Source organism: Crocodylus porosus, unplaced genomic scaffold (assembly GCF_001723895.1).
Source record: "Crocodylus porosus isolate Cpor-Errol unplaced genomic scaffold, CroPor_comp1, whole genome shotgun sequence".
NCBI classification, from domain to species: Eukaryota; Metazoa; Chordata; order Crocodylia; family Crocodylidae; genus Crocodylus; species Crocodylus porosus.
Window position 1 is genome coordinate 99284844 of NW_017728947.1, and position 20368 is coordinate 99305211.

The 20368-nt window shown below is 44.1% G+C and overlaps 1 protein-coding gene across 3 annotated transcripts in view; it reads right to left on the minus strand.

The window, feature by feature from the left end:
- Positions 1 to 20368, minus strand: part of CDC42BPB (CDC42 binding protein kinase beta) — a 124597-nt gene that overhangs the window by 68064 nt on the left and 36165 nt on the right. The window lies entirely within an intron of this gene.

Below are 20368 nucleotides of genomic sequence, written 5' to 3' on the forward strand. Positions count from 1 at the left end.
GACAGAGGGCCCAGGGAGCAGGTGGCATGCAGTGTCCCACACCCACCTCCTGTGCTGTCTATACAGCGTGGACTGGGCCAGTCCAGTGACACATGGGCTGGATCAAACACCTTCACGGGCTGGATCTGGACCACAGGCCACACGTTTCACACTTCTGTGCTGTAATGTAACTGACAAACGTTACTGTTAGTCTAGAATATAGTTTTCCAGCTAACAGTGAGAGAAGTCACTTAATGTCAGGGCTAGTAGACCATAGACCAGTAGTTGGTACGATGTGAGGAAAAGCATCAATGTCTATTTTTCTGAGCCCTTGCTGAGGCTTCCCCATACTGCTGCAGCTCCCTTTTTACATTAAGAGGGAAACTACACCATGAAAAATCCTGCTGCTGAGCTTGGCTCTCACATTTTTCCATGTCTTCAAAGATTTAAAAAAAACAAAAAAACAAAAACCCTATCTAACCACCCTAATAGGAGCACCTTATAGAACAATGTACAAGACTGGAGTTCATTACAACTCCTAGCCCTCATTTCCAGGGCATTGCTACAGCAACTTAGTTTGCAACAAAGAGGGGACTTCCCTGTTAGGCGTCAAAAGTTCTCTAAAGCAAGCCCCATTAAGGCCGACATGCAATCATGAAAATGGAGAACCAGGTTTTCTGTACTATATGACAAGCAAATGTTTCAAAGGAGAATTTTCTACTGAACTATCAAATGATCTAGCTCAGCAGCATCCAATTTTTTTGCCCTCCAGGGTAGGGCTTGGAAAACTGGCAGCAGGGAGGGGTGGCAGTGTTAACTGCCACCACTCCCTCACTACCCAATTTCCTGACCCATAGGGAGCCCTGTGGACTGGGTGACATGGCTCCACGGGCTAGCTTTGTTTCACAGACGTGGAGCAGTGTACCCCTGGTCTAGCTGAACTCTGCTGTTTTGCTGCTGGAAAGTGCAAGCAAAGAAAATTTCAGACAGCTAGCACATCCCTGTTTCTTTTACTTCAACTATTGCAATGCATGGCTATTCAAATATTGCATACTGAAGGCCAGGGAAAGGGGCCTCTGAGTGGAGAGGACGCTTCGCCAGCATGCAGGGTGACAAGAGAAAGGGGCGCCCAGGTAAGCAACAATGTCCTGGGCGTAAGGGGGAGGCACGTGCACCCCCAGGAGGCCTCAGGTGCCTCTACACCAATGCTCGTAGTATGGGGAGCAAGCAGGAGGAACTGTGCCTCCTGATTGCAAGTAAGAATCCAGACTTAGTAGGGCTCACAGAAACCTGGTGGGACCCTACCTACGACTGGGCAGTGGGCATTCGGCGATACACCCTATATAGAAGGGACAGGATATAGAGGAAAGGCGGGAGGTTGTGCTCTATGTCAAAGAGCAACTCACATCATGAAGGATTAGCTTTGGGTTAGAGGAGGGTTGGGCAGAGACACTGTGGGTCAAACTACAAGGGGGGTGTGGCAAAAAGGACCTTACGGTGGGTGCCTACTACAGACCACCCAACCAGGGGGAAGAGCTGGACTGGGACTTCTCTGGTCAGCTTATGGAGGTGTTTAGGTCAAGGGATGTCATTGTCATGGGTGACCTGAACTACCCAGACATTTGCTGGGAGGAGCAGACAGCCAGGTCTGACTGCTCGAGTAGGTTCCTGGCTGTATTACAGGACCTTCACCTTTTCCAGGAGATGCACAGCCCCACTAGAGGTAACGCCTTGCTGGACCTGGTCCTGGTCCTGGCCACCGGGGATGACCTGGTAAGGGGACTGCAGGTCCTCGACCACCTGGGCAATAGCAACCATCACCTGTTAGAATTCACTATCCAGCGCAGGGTGTCAAGGGCTTATAGCAAGACTAAAGCCCTTGACTTTAGAAGGGCCAACTTCAATGAGCTTCGGAGATTAGTGGGGGAGGCACTGAGGGCCCAGAAGGTAGAGGAGATGGGAGTCCATGAGGGACGATCCTCCAGGCCCAAAAAGTAACAGTCCCTGAGAGAAGCAAGGCAGGGGTAAGAGTGCTCAGAAACCTCTATGGCTTAGCAAGGGCATTCAGGAATGCCTGAAGACTAAAAAGGGGGCATACAACCAGTGGAAGGGAGGAGCTATCACCAAGGAGGAGTATTCCTCCTCGGCCCGTGAGCGTAGGAGGGCTATTAGGAAGGCCAAGCCAGAGATGGAACTCAGGCTAGTGTCCACGATTAAGGACAACAAAAAGACCTTTTTCAAGTACACTGGGAACAAGAAGAGAGCATCAGGCAATGTAGGGCCCCTGCAAGACTCAAACGGTAATTTTGTGGCTACACCAGACGAGAAAGCCGATCTTTTTAAAAGTTTCTTTGCCTCCATTTTCCTGAACAGGGACCGAGACAACCCTCCTACCAAAGGTAGGGACAATCTTGGGGATAGCTCTGTCAGGCCTTGGGTCAGTGCAGATGTAGTTAGGGATCTTCTGGAAGGGCTGGACATCTTTAAATCTGCAGGTCCAGATGCCCTCCACCCAAGGGTGCTGAGGGAGCTGGCAGGGGTCATCATGGAGCCCTTGGCCCAGCTGTATAAGCATTCGTGGTCATCTGGCCAGGTGCCGGGGGACTGGAAACTAGCTAATGTGGTCCTCATTTTTAAGAAAGGGAGGAAGAAGGACCCAAGTAACCACAGGCCCGTAAACCTCACCTCGGTCCTCGGGAAGATCTCGGAGAAAATCATCAAGGAGCACATCTGTGGGGGGCCAGCAGGGGAGATCATGCTCAGGGGCAACCAGCATGGGTTCATCAAAGGCAGGTCCTGCCTGACCAACCTGAGTGCCTTTTATGACCAGGTAACTAAATCCTTGGATGATGGTGTCACCATGGACACAGTCTTTCTAGATTTTACAAAGGCCTTTGACATCGTCTCTCATCCCATTCTCATTAATAAGTCAAGCAACTGTGGCATTGATGCCTACACAGTTGGATGGGTAAAAAACTGGCTGATGGGGCGCACTCAGAGAGTAGTGGTGGATAGGTTGTACTCAACCTGGCATGATTTGAGCAGTGGGGTCTCCCAGGGCTCAGTTCTCAGGCCAGCGCTGTTTAACATCTTCATCAGCAACTTGGACGAGGAGATTGAAAGCACATTGTCCAAGTTTGCTGATGACACTAAGATGTGGGGCAAGGTGGGCACACTTGAAAGGAGAGAGAGGCTGCAACTAGATTTAGACAGACTACAAAAGTGGGCAAATGAGAATAGGATGGGGTTCAATGTAGATAAATGCAGGGTGCTGCACCTTGGGAGAAGGAATCCACAGCATACGCACAGGCTGGGGAGTTCCCCTCTTGAAAGCACAGAGGCGGAACGGGATCTTGGAGTAATGAGCCACCGATGCCAGACCGCAGGCCAGCAAGGCTAGCCATACCTTGTCATGCATTCAAAGATGCATCTCAATCTGGTCCAGAGAGGTGATACTTCCCCTCTATGCAACACTGGTCAGGCCGCAATTGGAGTACTGAGTCCAGTACTGGGCGCTGCACTTTAAAAAGGATGTGGCCAGCCTGGAGAGAGTTCAGAGAAGGGCCACCCGTTTGGTGAGAGGGCAGCAGGACAGGCCCTGTGAGGAGAGACTGAGGGACGTGAACCTGTTCAGCCTCAGCACGACAAGGCTGAGGGGGGGGACCTGGTGGCTGCCTACAAACTCATCAGGGGAGATCATCAGCAAATAGGTAGAGCCCTTTTCTCCCCAGCACCACCTGGGGTGACAAGGAACAAAGGTAATAAGCTGATGGAGAATAGGTTTAGGTTAGAAATCAGGAGGCAATATTTTACGGTTAGGGTGGCCAGAATCCGGAACCAACTTCCTAGGGACATGGTCCTCGCCCCTACCTTGGGTAAATTCAAAAAGAGGTTAGATGATCACCTGTCTGGGAGATTGTGAACCCAGCATTAATTCCTGCCTGTGGCAGGGGGTCAGACTAGATGATCTGTTCAGGTCCCTCTTGGCCCTAACTACTATGAAACTATAAAGAGTTACCATCAGGATGACCCATTCAAAGTTCCTTTCCTTTGAATTTTGTTTCATAAATGTCACTGTGGCAACTGTCTACCTTCTGCTCCTTTCACTCTCCCAAGAACCAGAGGGATAGCTTGCACTAGCAAACTATTTTGGTGCTGCTATGCAGGCAATCTCTGCATTACCCTCCCACACACCTTTTCATTTTATGACAGAGAAGATACATTAGGAAAGATTAAGTACATTTCCCTAAAGGTCACACAGGAAGCAGTCAGGAATACAGCCAAACATCCCAAACCCTAGACCTTTGTTTCAACAAAAGCACTATTTTACCATGTGTTTTTCAGTATTTGTCTCTCAAGAAAGCATGAAAACCAGGAACTAAAGCATACATGAAAAGCATTCAGGTAGTTACACTATGAGCTAGCAGCCTGTGTCAATTTGTACTACTTTTTCAGTACAGTCTTTCAAGATTTTCTTTCTTGAAACAAAGCTCTGCTTCACTCTTACTGGAAGAAAGCAAAGGATAAAAAAATCCAGCTTAAATAATTTTCAGACTTCAGTAAGATCTAATATTTTACTTCTGAAAATTTATCTTAAAAACCACATCTTGCTTTAAAATTCCATCTTCAAGTAGCAATTTGAGCTAATAATTTCAGAGTTGCAATGCAAAAAAACCACACCAAGTTCCACCTTTACTTACACCCTATTTAGCACCACTGAATTAACTGGGGATGAAAGTCAGAGCAAAAGTTCTCTCTACATACCACAAATTCCCTCCCCAGCTGATCCCAACTCCTGAAGGTTAAACATGTCAAATACAATGCAAGGTAGGGATCTGCAAGTTTTCTTATGATGTCAGGTTTACAGCCTCAGTACAGGAGGTAAGAAATGAACAAAGATGCCTTTAAGTGTAAAAAGTCTTCTAGAAAAAAAAATATCTGGAAGAATGATACTTTCTGCTGGACAGATTATGAATCTCTGGATAGCTAAGTTCTTGGAAAACTGGCTGTAATTTCAAAGACAAGACAAAAAAGCAATGGTCAGACCCCCTTAGTACTTATTCAATGTCACGCCTTCACAGAAAGGTTGTCCTGATGCAACGAAATAAAAGAAAGAGGATGAAATTCAATACTATAATACTCAGGGTCACATGTAAGGACTAGGAAGAATTTTGTTACAAGCTGGGAGCTCATCCGTTTCAACTGGACAAGAGAAGGTACCTGCATGATGACTTTGAACTCCCAGTGCAGTGGGACCAAGAAATGGCAAATGTGATGCCAGGATGCATCAGGCAAGGCATTTCCAGCAGATACAGGGAAATTTAACATCACTGTACAAGCCATTACTAAAACCTCTTCTGCAATCCTGTATGCAAGTCTGGCTACTAGAATGCTTAGAGGAATAGAAAAACCTATTGTACAAGTGCAGGCTGTAAGAACATGGTTTGTTTACCCTAGCAAAATGAAAATGGAGAGACACTGTGATAACACCATGATAGCTGTCAATAAATACACCAGGGGGAAGGGTAGCAGCTTTCTCTGGACTTGATGTTGAAGGACAATGTTGGCAGATGTTGCCCCCATTGCTCTTACTGACTTTTAAAATGGATCAAGATCAAGTGTTAGAGTGATGTTGTAGCTATAAGGGTCCAGGAATTATGGAAGAAGTAAGGATTTCCTGGGGTGATCTCTTTTATTGGACCACCTGCATAGTTGGGATAGAATCCAGATTTCTATATCAAGCCTATTAACTGATAAATATGAGGCAAAATTTATTCCCAAATGGCAAAAAGACATTTTTGTTTGAGCAAAATTTAGGGTTGCTTTGATGTAATGGATTTTTCTCTTGTAAGCAGTCTAGATTTCATGTGTTGTATTCAGTGTATATTTCATTAAGTATCTACAGCTTGCATAACTACTTCTAACCTATTAAAACCCACATGATTTATTCTTAGTTTCTTACATGTGACTAACTCAGTAATGATTTTGGGAACATTTACATTTTCCAGGTAAAGCTGCTATAATAATAGAACCCACACTACTATAACAATCTTGATATATTAGCTATTATTTTTTAAACAAATTTGCTTTATGAACCAGTACTGGGCTTAATAGTACCAGAGATTGAAGATCCATGACTTACTAAAAAATAGGCAATGTGGAGAGCCAGTAGAACATCTGAAGCGAGACACAGCTATACAGACAATTTTCATCTACTCATATAAACTGGTGAGTCTATTTTAAAGTTATACCAGAGTTAATAAAACTGATTTGTTGGGGTAAACAATAAGAGTCTCATCTTTTATTCAAAACCCTTATTTTTGCTGTTAGCCTTCAATACTCTCCATGAAATCTAAAAGTTAAAGTAACTTACTGTATTTAGCAAAATCAAGGCAACTTTTTGGGAGGTGGCAAGAGCGTGGGGGGAAGAAGAGGAGATGCAGAGAGGGCTGACAACTGCAGCTCCTACCTCAGTCCCTGAAAGAGGGGGATGAGGAGGACTGGAGTTAGAGCTGCAGAGGAGCTTATTTTTTCCATATTAAACAGGGGAGGAGAAACCTTGTCTTGGATTTCCAATTCACACATTAGTATAATCAACAAGGAAGGTTTTACAAGCCCAATAAAATCCCTAAGAAACACCTAAGCTATTTCATTACCACCAGCAGGGATGCCCACAGTTGACTGGGCCTGGAGTAGAACTAAAAACAAATAATTTGCCAATCTAGGTTCTTAAAACCTACCTGTCTTCGCAGTTACTGCAATACAAACTGACAGGTACTACCGAGGCAATATAAAGCTCATTAGAATTGCATTCAAATGTCTCCATTCTCAGAGTAAGCCATTTAATATTTCTGCACATATATTACAGCAAAGCAAGGTCAAAATCAAGTGCGTTTTGCAGTCAAGTTAATGATCATTCTTAATATTTGTGTCAATGGATTTCTTCCGAAGTAATTCAGTAATTCTCAACCATGAAGCTGTGGCACCTTGGGATGCCTTGAGATCCTTCCAAGGGTGATGCAGGGCGCCACACAAAGTCAGCACTTGTGCAAATGATTCACAAGATAAACCCAGAGATTTCAAGTAAGAATCCCTAACATTAAAAACATTCTCACCTGTTGTGGTCATGCTGAGTTCTTTGGAAGAATTGCTCCATCGCTTCTGTAGTCAAAACTAAGTGAAAACTACAAGCTGGCATTTTCTGACGTGTGCCTTCAGTCCACTGCTCTAGATATACACAAGAAGTAACAGAACCCATGGGACTGAGTTGCCAACTAATAGGCGCTAGAGCTGGCTTGTCTCTAAAGTGGGCAAAGATCATTGAAACCTCACAAGAAGCTCAATTTCTCAGAGAATAACTGCACTCATAGTCACCCCTGCAGTCTGTTTCTATGACCTGGTGACATATAACCTGGACAAAGGAGAAGAGATTGACATTGGATATGTTGATTTTAAAAAAGCTTTTGATCTGGTATCCCACAATCATCTCACAGAAAAACTGGCCAACTGTGGCCTCGGCTATATCACAGTCCACTGGCTGGGGAATTGGCTCCAAGGCTGAACCCAGAGAGTGGTAGCTGATAGAAGTCAATCATTGTGGTGCTCCATGACCTGTGGGGTCTCCCAAGGCTCCGTCCTTGTGCCTAGTCTTTTCAGTGTCTTCATTAATGATGTGGACATTGGTATCAGAAGCGGACTGGCCAAGTTTGCTGATGACACCAAACATCCAGCATCTATGCCCAAGCACAGGATGGTGATCCAGACCAACTTTGACAGGCTCAGAAAATGGGTGGCTGAAAACCTGATGGCCTTCAACACCGAAAAATGCAAGGTACTGCACTTTGGGAAGAAAAACCAGCAGCATGCTTATAGGTTTGGCAGTACTACGCTTGCTAGCACCACGGCCGAAAGGCACTCGGGGGTCATGATTGAATATGAACCACTAATGTGATGCTGCAGCCAGCAAAGTGAGAAAAACGCTGGCTTGCATCCATAGAGGCTTCTCTAGCAAATCCCAGAACATCATCCTCCCACAGTACTCGGCCTTGGTGAGGCAGCAGCTGGAGTACTGCATCCAGTTCTGGGCTCCACAATTTAAAAAGGATGTGGAGAAGCTTTAGAGAGTCCAGAGGAGAGCCACACAAATGATCAGAGGGCAGAAAAACAGGCCTTATAATGAGAGGCTGAGAGCTATGGGACACTTCAGCTTGGAAAAGTGCAGGCTCAGGGAGGACCTGGTAGCTGCCTATAAGTATGTAAGGGGTGTGCATCAGGATCTGGGAGAATGCCTGTTCACCATAGCGCCCTGTGGGATGACAAGGTCAAATGGTCACAAACTCCACCAAGACTGTTTCAGGCTGGACATAAGGAAAAACTTCTTTACTGTCCAAGCCCCCAAGGTCTGGAATAGACTGCTGCCAGCAGTAGTGCAAGCATTCACTCTGGACTCGTAAGACTCAACTGGATGTTTATCTTGCTGGGATCCTTTGACCCCAGCTGACTTCCTGTCCCTGGGGCAGGGGGGAGGACTCGAGGATCTTCCGAGGTACCTTCCAGCCCTAATGTCTGTGAAATCTATGAAATCATTTCAGTGTTCCTGGAATCTCTGCTTAGCTAGAAAAGTCCACACATCAGATTAATCTCCTTTTCTTGCTCCACATAAATTAATAGTTTTACATAAACACATTTCATTTTGTAGACAATGGGGCATTTTTTAATCATATTGATTAGGGCTGCTCTGCCAAAAGAAAACTATTAACCACTAAACAAATTCAGTCAGCGTTGCAACACACTTTTATGCAAGGTTATTGCTGAGGATCTGGGCGGGGTGCATGATTAAGGATATCTGCTATTTCTGTGTGAAGCAGGACAAATGTCCCACCCTTCCTTTTTACCAAGTTACTGCGTTTCAGAAAACCAGAGGGTTAGTTTTCATGCAAAAGAGCTTTAGTAATAAAAAAAGGGAAGGAAAACAATCATTTCTAATTTAGATTGACCAGTTTTCCAGGTGGTGTCAACTGCCCTGTACTAATCAAAAACTTACATGCATCTGATCCATACAGTATTTAAAAGTTACTACTTTGCAAGTATTAACAATAAAGAATTCTGAAACATTAACACAGTGACATACATCTGTATGGTCCTATTCAGAACATGCGATTCTTAACCCCACCCCCCCAAAAAGCCATGTTGCATTCAATATCTAAGCAATTGCCATCTGCTGAGTACAGAGCCAGGGGAGACTATGCCCCACCAAATACTCCTGAAAGGCATTTACGAATACAGTACTGGAAAAAGCCAGGTGGGTATAGGGCCCATTAAGGCTGTTTGGAGCAACAAGTATCCCACATAGCACAGCTCCTATCAACTGTGCTTTGGTATAGTGGCTCTGTTTTTTTCTTGTGAAAGAGGTACAAGACATCCACAGAGAACTCCTGAACCATTACTGAGGTATGGCCTTTTGGGCATGGTGAGACCCTCCTCCTCGACCAACTACTGCTTGCTCTTGACAGGGGACTTGAGGAAAGAGAATTCAGTCCCATACAGGATAAAATGATTTAAATAGGAGTGATTAAGACCGCAATTTTAACAACTCATGGCGGGATTAAAGCCAGCCTCTAACAACAAAAATGGAGTGGCAACAGAGACCCCACTCTCTCCTTAACCTGTCTTACCACCTCCTCCCTCAAAGTCATGTGTAGTTTTGATGGAAAAGGCACGAATGGGGTAGCTGCACCTATTAAAATGGGATTTTCAGACTGCAGTTCCCACAATTTTCTTCACAAAAGTTTACGGGGCTAGAAATAGTTAAAAAAACAAGGAAAAGAAAAAAAAGGCAAACAGATTCCAAAATGATCACAACTCCAGGAACCAACAACCTAGGTATATGGTCACGGTCCATCTATACTCGATTTGGCCACAAGCACTCAGTGATTTCATGTCTTTGTTGGCCAGTGGAGATTACAGAACATTATTTCTATTCCTTAACATTTTCAACATCCTGTTATCTTTATTCTCCCACTTGCCCTTGCTTCAGAAGTTTTCAACTTCAGGCAATTAATTAAACAGGGGTCGGTGCATTGCCATCATCCTAGTTTTTCCTCCACTGATAGACAGAGAGAACAGGGTTTAAAGTCCCAGGTCAGTTTCTGCTAGCGAGGGGCCTGGCATATGTTCACATGATGCAATAGGATATAATACCTGACCCCAACAATTGCCTCTCCTGCCATGCCACGTGTGCATGGTACAAGGTGAGATTGTTGGGACTGGGGAATCAGATCCTAACCATGTCATTTCTAGCAGGAAGTCCAGTGCATGGGTTGGCAAGTGCTAGACAAAGGGAGTCTGTCAACTCTCTCCACCTGGCACCTGCAAACCTATGGCTTCCCAAGTGAGATCCGTGGATGCGAGAGGCTTCCCCATCCCAGGAAAAGAGGTCTAAAAACCATGTGTGCAGCTGAGCTGCAATGCATTTTTTTTAAACGTCTAAACATTTCAAAAAGATCCAAGGAGGACTGTACACACAGCTTTTAAAAGGTTTCAGTGCATAAGGATTCCAAGAGGAGAAAGCCTCTCCCCAATACTGGGGTCCCTGTGACTAGGATGCCTGGGTGCCTTGTTTTAAAGTGCAAGGCAGTTAACCTGTTGACTCATGGGATCTGTGGAAAAGGCAATAAAAGCTGCCAGGAGCAGGGGTTGCTAAATTCCCAGAAGAGAACTTAGCAACTTAACTTCTCCCCCCAGAACCTTGTAGACCACTTCCCTTGGCAACACATTTTCAGTATCAGGACAGGAGCTATCCCAATGCCAACCTGTGTCCTAATTCGAAAGCTGGGAATCAGCTGATATGTTGAACATCTTTGTGGCCAATTTGACATGTTATGGTGTATGAATCAGCTGCAAATGTAGCACTTCCTATTTAGGGTGTGAGTGACGTTAACTGCATCTTAAATGTAACGTGTGCCAAGGGCCCAAGGAACAGACAGAGAGAATAAAGGTGTTGATCCAGTAAGTGAGCATCATCAATTGCATCAGCTTGTCTCAAATTAGGCACCGCTTTTGTAATTGTATGTCTACAGGCAAACCTTCATTCAGCTCCATTAACTGTCTAAACATGCAAGGGCATAGACCAAAGCTTCCTTTGTTTTGTTATTATCCCAGCAAACTGAAGCCACAGCTCTGAGTGGGACCTACTAGTGTTATTGTGATGCAAAAAAGAAACCAAGACAAAGCACACATTCACCTCTGAGCTCCCAAATTATCTAAATATTCATCTATGGAACTGGAACTGATGGTATACAGAGTGTTTTGAAAATAGTGTTAAACTGTGGCTATATTGGTTTTTTTATTCAACAGAATGGAACTTAATTTTTTGGCCAATTGTTAGGTCCAGCTTGTTTAGCTATTCAACTTTTTTTTTTTCTTTTTTTAATATAAACATCTTTCTTCCTGATTAATGTCATTTCTAACAACTACTGACAAAATATGGATCAGTTGGTTTTGATTAATTTCTTTATCCACTGTTTTATGCCTTACAAATATTATCCTACAAGACTTTTTGCTTGTTTTAACTAATGGCTGTTTACATTAGCAGAGGAATGACCTTAGGATACTCAGACCCCTTGGAATCTAATCAATTTTCTAACAGGGATTGTCATGGGAGAGAAATATTCACACGGCCCTACTTAAGCTAAAATTCAGATTTCCAGTTCGCTGGTTTACACAGGTCAGATGCTGCAATACACACATCTTGACTTAAGATTTCATTTATTCACTCAAGGAATTCCAACTTCTGTCTTCAACTACGTTGCTATTCTATAATGGCCCCAATAGTTGGCAATTTCACAACAATGCCCCACATGACTTGAAGTAACCATTCACCAGTGATAAGCATGAAGTATTCCCTGGCAACTGGGATGGGAGACGAAACAAGCAATTTCTGCAAAATCTTAGTATGTCATTTTAAAAAGGAATTTGTGGTTCATCTGCCTGAGTTTGTAGACAGAAACACCAGTCTGTGCATCTGCTTGTAGTTCTAAGCGGCAGCAGAGTCAAGTGCATTCTTGTTAGTCTCACTGGTTATTTAGAAACCCATGCATGATGACATGAATGGTATAAATTTTTTCATGGCCGATTCATATTCTTGCTGCTCAAGTTATAAATAACTACAAACAGGTACTAGAGTTAGTTGGTTATAAATTTGGAAAGCCATGAGAAAGTGGTGGAATACTAGAGTAGCAAAAAATCTTTCCTCTTCCCCTAATGGGGGTGGCTAGAGGTATAGGGTGTATGTGTAGAATACACATGGTCCACAGGCTGGACCTGGCCCGCAGGTCCCCTAAAAAATTTAGAAAATAAATAATCTGCCCCTGGCTGCCTGTCAAAGATGACATGGTGCCAGCAGCATCAGGACCCAGGGGGAGCCAGTGGCAGGACCCAAAAGCCTCCAGGTGGGCTGGCTCCTGTTGTACCCTGCAATCCCGGTGATACAGCTGGGAACCACATGATGCTGGAGTCGCTGGTGGGGGCGTGGTGAGATACCACATGCCACTCCCTAACTCCCCCACCTGCTATCGCTGCCAGTACCGTTTCTCCACTTTCCTGCTCACCACTGCTTCTTCCTTGCCCCCCCGCCCCCCACCTGCCCATTGGCCACTCTGGCACTACGCAGTTCCCAGCTGCATCACTGGGACTGCAGGATCCAGCAGAAGCCAGCCTGGCTCACCCCCGTAATTCCCAGCTGGCTCTGTGTGGTGCCTGCTGGGCTGAGCCAGTTTCTGCTGCATCCTGCAGCCCTGGCCATGCAGGAAAGCAAGTGGTAAGAGCAGAAGGTGGGGGAGGGTACAGGGGGAGGCAGGCAGGAGCACTGGGCTAATGTCAATACCCCAAACCCAGAGATGGCAGGAGCACTGAGCCAAAGCCAACAGAAGCGCAGGCAGGGGCTCTGCCTGCTGCAGAGCCTGAGCACTCTAAAGCCTGGTGCTGCCGCTGATGGCAGGGGCTGTGGGCACTCCCCTCCCCCACCCTTCATGCACATCCTACACCCTCTCACACACCTCAGCCACCCTCCCCCTTCCACAATCCTCTCCAGCCACCCTCCCCCCACACTCAGAGCACCCCATGTTCACCCCCCCACAAACCTATACCCACTTATGCCCCCCATACTTCACCTACAATATACAGGAGTAGGGCTTCGTTTTCAGCTATTATACAATCCCCTCTATGTACACTACACAAACACAAGTAAATCAGTACAAAAATATATATATTTTAAATCAAATTAATGAATGTTGTAGTAGACATTTGATTTTTAAATTATAATTTGGTATTTTTCGCGTTTGAAGATGGCAAACCCCCTTGCTGAAAGGAGTACTTCCGGTGGCAAGGGGAGGGACTTCTGGTGGCAAAGGTCAGGCTTTAGGGGATGGGGCTTCTGGTCCCAAAATGGTGGCTGGGGCAGGGTACCTGTCAAGGGGCAGGGCTACCCACGTAACCCTTGACAGCTTGCTAAAACTTGGTAAGCGGCCCTCCAGCCAAAATAATTGCCCTCTCCTGCCCTAAGAGAAGACACTGAAGGAGAGATGGACAGAAAGCTTCTCTGTGCTTCCATAACCTAGAGGCAGGTACAGAAGTTAATGCATCTGAGACCTAAAGCCAGGAGCTAATTGAGCCAACCCTCCAGAGCTTCAAGCCAGCACTTTGGCAGTAACTGAAGAATATTTCCCTGCAGCTGGAAAGGACATACTGCCCAAGTAGATGGAAAACAGTCTCAAGTAAGTTAAGAGAGCTAAACTAGCCATACTAGACATCCCAAGTCTTCACCGGGGTAAACTTCATCTAGAGCTGACAATATAGGCAAGAGTGACTAGTAAAAAACGCTGCTCAGACACTAGAACTTTCTAAAAATTAGCCAATGAATACAAAAAATTAGTAATAAAATAAGTCAGTTCAAGAAACTTGACCTGACTGCTCACAATATTATGTCTCTCCGTTCTGAAAGTGTTTTGGTATATGCTTTAAAAGACGTGGAATCCAGATTTACTCAGGTTGATCCCTCACCCACCCTAACCTTTTATTTTGCAAAGAAAAAGTAAGCACAAGCCAAGTACTCTCCCTAGATCTTAGCATATTTTTAATTAGCTACCACTCTCAGAGCCTCCTACTCAAGTATGATTCTCTCCTCCATCAAGTCAAGGGGAGTAATGTTTCTTCTTTGATGAAGAATGCTTTTTAGTGTATTTATTTCTTCTTTATATTTGAGCCATTAACTTGATAACTTTGGGCTATCACTTCAAAAGTCAAGGGGGAGGGGCAAGGGGCATCAGGAGGAGGGAAAGAAACTACTGCAGTGTTTATACCCCTCTTGCCAGACAACCTAATCTGCCTATGCTACATGGTAGTGCTCAAGTAAGTGTGGGTGGACACTGTAAAACTGGCACAGGGAAGCACACCTGCTTCCTTCCCTGATGTAAGCAGCAGCCAATGACACAACTATGAAACAACAATTTGAAGCATTAAAAAGTATTTTTGTAAGCATTACCAGGAAACAGATGATTTATTAATGCATTCTCTTTCATGGATGTATTGTCTTGTTCCCAACAGGGTTTGATGGGAACAATGGATTTCATTTGTCCTCCTGACTCAGCTGTGCCTGACCCTGTAAATTTAGTGGAGGAAGCAGTCTTTGCTCAAGGCTTACCTTGTGAAACAGCATTTTCAGGGATTAGAGGGGATACACGTTGATCAATACATTGCAGAAAAGGCTACAAATGCATCAAAGATTATGAATTAGCATAGGGTTATAACACAATGTTCGACAGATTTTTACACTGGTAAAGAGAAGGGTTTGTCTACAGGCAAAGTTCACCTTCTTGATAAAAGTGGTTTGACCTCTGGTAGAGTGAAGAGTGGCAACCAAAAGCAAAAAATGATTTACCTTTTAATTTACAGTAGTTTCATAGCATATGGAAATGTATCCATGGCTATCCAAAAAATTGCTCTCTTAATTTCACCATAGTGGGCCAAAGCAGGCCCAACTACTACTGATAATAGGGGAGTGTCTAAACTCTTCATTTTCCAGTTCAGAACTTCCCAACCAAAATAATTCCAGACTGTGTTAAACATACTTTATGGACAAACCCTAATAATTTCTCCTTCTCACAAAACATAACAAATTCAACTAAATGACACCAAATCTAAATCCCTGGATGCCAATCTTATCCCTGTTCTGGCTGATGCATTTGTTTCCAGGGGCCTGGATCCGTGGAAAGGACATTTTTTATGTAAGCATTATTTGTTTTCTTTCCCATTCTTGTTCCTACTAAAATCCACAAAACTCTTAGAAGGTAATTTCTATAGCATTCCCTTAGCATGGTGAGCCAGGATTATCCAAGAACAGGTAGAGTTTGTATAGATTTCTCTCTTTCCTTTGACATTAAATCATTTCTTTTTGTCAAAAGAAAATGGCATTGGCCAAGATCAGACGACCAATGTGCTGAAGCTGGTGAACTAAAGGCTGAAGTCTGGCACCAGTCAAAGTTCTAATTTCATACAGGCATTGTTCAGAGATAACTCCTAAAAAGTAACTCAAAGACAACTAGAATAGGTGGAGCATCAGTTATCAATTCAAAAGGAGATGGTCTCTTATTGCAGCGGCGCGCAACTTCTGGCCTGTGGAGCCATGTCATCCAGCCTGCAAGACTCCCTCCGGGTCCAGAAATCTGGTGGCAGAGAATCAGTGGCTGCATTAACTGCTGCCCCCCTGCTGCCAAATTTCTGGACTTGTGGGCAGGGCCATTCCTAGGGGGAGCGGGGTCGCTGTGTGCTGCCAGGTGTGGCAGCCACGTGCCATTAGCTCCATGCTCTGGCCACAGAGCAAGTTCAAGGACTTTCTCTGTAGCTATTAATTTATATTCCAGGGAAAAGCTGCTTTCCCTGAATAAGGTATAATATACGATACAATATAATACAATACAAGCTGAACCTGAAACTGTGAGTTGACCTGTAACCAGAATAACATGGGATACTGTCCATTCCTCTGTCCTGGTTCTTCAAAATTCCTTCATATATTACACCCATTTCTGTTAGTTTTCTTTTCTAAAATGAACAAGTAACTCATTTTTCAAAATCCTTTTAGCATTTGTTAATCCTCTTTGAACGGTCTCTTCAATTACTCTATTTTGTTTAAAATGCGGTGCCCAAACATTCCTATTAAGACCACTATTAACTAAAGCAAAACACCACCATAGGTCTTCACGTGATACTTCTGCCCGCTGAAGTTAATAAAGAATTTATCTGTTTATGACAGTGAATCACATAAGCTTGGTTTGGCAAATTGCTACAAAGAGAACGTTTAGCTACCAAAACAGCAACTGTGGCTCAAGACAATGTGAGCAATGTGGATCTCACTGTAGGTGAGCTTGCAACTCACACATGCAAAACTGAAGCTGTTCAAAGAGCTGCATACATCAGGACCGCACACAAGCCCAGTGCCTCCCTCCATGGTAGGGTAAGGAACTATTCTCTCCATACACATGTCAGCATGGATTCTATTCTCAACTGGCAAGGAGCATCCTCCCCAGACAGGAACAAAATGAGAAGTTTCTACTATAACATCAAATTGCTCTAGCTATTAAGGCAGACAAGGTTCTTTGCGTGAATCTGATATCTTTTATTAACACTAGCTGTTAAGTCAATTTGACAAGGAGCTGTGACTCCTATATCATTCTGGACATCTGGGACAAGTGTCAAAGAAGAACCAGGCAACCAACACCCACAAAAGAAGAGCCGGATTATGTAACCCTCCTCTTTCACACATTCTTGCAATTTAAGCAAAACTCAGCTCTCTTACAACTTGGAAAAGGAGTGCAGCCCTCCTCTATGTTGTGTTCGGATGGGAATTATAGGGGCCTCAGGCAAAGTCCCTTGAGCTAGTAATTCAAAGACAGCATGCATCAGTATAGTAGGACATGACTTTGCGTCATTTATTATGAACTGGAGAAACTAGAAACCATCCTGTGGAAGTTGCTATTTGCAGACTGAGTCTACTAACACTTTTACAAAGTCTAATTTTTTATAGTGAGAAAAACTATTTTGCATTTCCCAAGAAGTCCTAGCTAAGTTAACAATGACAGGCTGTTCTCGAGGTCTGCCGGAGTCCTCTGTTTGACTCGACTCTGATCTGTCAGTTGTCTGGGCCTGGGGTTGTCAAACTTGTTGGGCCCCCATGGGTCAGATTCAGATCATGGGGATTCCCACAGCCCAGATACAGACCACAAGCAGCAACTGCAGTGTTAAACTGCTGCAGCCACTGGACCTGCTGTTTTGGTTTGACTTTGGAACCTAGGGAGGTAATGCTGCTGCCATTTACCCCCTTTTCCCCTGCCACTGATTTCAGTCACCAGGGCTGATTTTAGTGGCACGTAAAAGGGGCAGCAGAGAGAGGCAAGCAATATTAATGCCCTTGTTTCCAAAGCTGCAGGGCTTATCATTCACATCACAGGGGCTCCAGCCCATAAGCCCCACAGACCATGGGCTGGATCCAGCCACTAGGCTAGATATCTGATGCCTCTAGGGTAGGTAGGTATAGGGAGGAATGAAGTGTCTCCGAAATGTGCTAGCTATCTATGGATTTCATGAGAACTCCTACTGTTGTGAGGAGTCAAAATAGCAGTACCTTAATTCTGGCAATAGTTGAGTCCCACTGAATCCTGAGCGCTCCCTGTGGACTAGACAGATGAGCAACAAAACAGAAAACATATTTGGTAAGCAGAAGGCCCAAAACAAGCTTTGCGCTTGGAAAAAAAAAAGGAATGACAGAGACAAACACCTTCTCTAGTAGCCTCATGTCTAAAATAGGATTAAAAACCCTTTCTTCAGAGATGCCAAGAGTGAAACCATCTTCTGTTTTAATAGGTTCTAGTAAGAAGACTAAAGAGAGTAGAGTAACTAGGGGTTAAGGAATAAAAATGCATTAGAAGAGCCAGAGACAATGGTCTCTAATAGCTCTCTGTCTTGTACCCAATGAATAAGACAAGACAGAATATCAAGGTATGTACTTTGAACTGGCTTGACAGGCTCCAAAATGTTGTTACAATTTGTTAACAAGGTGCTGGCAGAGGATGCACCATGTAAGAGGAAGGTGCATTGTTTGCTGCATCCAGTCTTCTTCTTTGGGAAAATAACGTGGTTGCCCTAGACACGTTATGTCTCCTTTTTACCCACACCCCTTATTGCAACCTGTGTATAAAGACTTCCAGTGAAAACCAGGTAGCTTTTGAAATCTGCAGGGTACTTAGAAGATTGTCTTGTCTGTTCTGCAGATTGAAGCTATCATGGTTTTGCAGATTAAAGCTATCATGGTTAACAGTTCATGACACACCAAAGCCATGAAGCTTTCCGTATCACCTTCCCTACCAGGTTGTCTGTAGCAGCACTGACACCCTATTCATCTATCCATGGCTATTTACAGGGCCATCCTATCATTAACTGGCCCTCCTTAACTTTTGAATTCATTCTTGTTTAAACAGCTTGGGAAATAGTGATATCACTGTCAAGTTAAAAAGAAATAGTACTTAGCCAGCAAGGCTTAGCAGTATACCATTCATAGCTGGAAAGAAGTGGAAGAGCAGCCTTTTCTCTCAGAGACCCTCACTGGGTCCTCTTTTGGAATGGTTTAGGTAGACTTGAACTTTTCCTGTACTCCTGATCTTGGACTGGAATGGATTTAAAGATATACATAATCTTTTTAAAGGGTTTGATGGCAGTTTTATTTTCTTTTTGCTTTAGCTGGAATAATGGCAGACATTTATTTACAGTGCTTTGGCCTAGGGTTGAACAACCCCACATTCATCTAAAATGATCCTTTCCATGTCCAATCTCAATGTATAGAACAACAGGTTTTTCTTGAAAAATTGGCATCTGCAATTTGTGCTATTCTCAGGAGCAGTTCTTGCAATTTCTTAACATTATCTGGTGGTAGGTGTTATTGTATTATCCACTGACAAGGACAACTCCACAGCACCCGTTGGCATTCTGTCTGGCCTGACCAGAGATGTCATCAGGGAGTGTAAACTCCTATTTAAAGAGACACAGGGATCTATTCCTCAAAGAAAGCAAAGCAGCACTCACTGAGTCACAAAGGATGAAGTGTCCTTCCACAAAAATACGGCAGGCAAAGCAAAGCAAGCCTCAATTCTATTGCTGTGAAGCTAGATTTATCCAGCTGAACTCAGGGAAGAGAGGAAACAAAGAACACGTCTCATGAGAAAGTACAAAAAACACCTTCCTCTAAACCTGCTCTCAAAGCATATGGGGCTATGTACTGGGATATACCAGTGGTTGTCTCAGTATCAGGGTCATTTCTTGAGATGCCCTTTAGCACCACAATGCACCCCACAAGATCTGGCAACATGGTGGCATGATGATAAATATCTCGTCACTACCCCTGCATGTAGACGTGGAGCTTCTGATTTCATCCCACCTCCCTGAAGTACTTTTTACAGTTTTCTTCTATAGGAAGGAATTGAACTCAAGCTAGAGTTTCCTCCGATGCTTGAGAACTCCACCAGGTACAACATACCACTGGGACAAAGAGAATTTCATTAACTGCTCTGTAAGCAAGGTTTCGGTTTGGCATCCCAACTCTCTCATGAGTCATGACTCTTGCCCAAGCAGAAAGGGCACTTGCTATAGTTGAAAACCCTGTCACAGCACACAAGGGGGTTAAGATGCTTTAAGGTTTAAAAGCTGCCATGTGGTGGAAATGAGTGAACTGTCTCAAACAAGGAGGTCAGATCATAAGGAATTATTACAGACAGGTAGAGCTAAATTGTTGTATAACTAATAGACAAGTTCTGTGGAGGCTTGGCTGGAGCTAACAACAAGTGATTTAGACACTAGCAGGCTAGGAGACTTAGTGTCATGGCTTCCACAATCCTTATGTAAAAGGGAAGTTGAGAACCCATGTTCATTCCTGCAGTAGGCCCTGCTATTCAAAGAGACTTCAACCTCATTCATGAGACTCATGCACAGTTAAATGCAGCATCCACACCATAAAAATCTCTTACTCATACTTATTTAGGATTTCACTATTAAAATGGCATATCATGCCATACCTTTCTACATGAACCTTTTGCCCTTATTATGATACATGCAGCTACAGAGAAATAAGATGCACACGGTATCCAATTTACCAACAAGTTACATTACTAATTTAAGGCTGGGCTGTCCAACTGGCAGACCTCAGGCTGCAAACAGTTCATGAAGGATTCATGTGTAGCCCCCAGGCTCCTACCTGACTGCCACTCCCTTTATCGCTCTGCCTCTTTCTGCAGCTAGGATCTCTGGGCTCCCCCTCCATCAGCTTTTGCTGCCTGCTTCCACCCCAGAA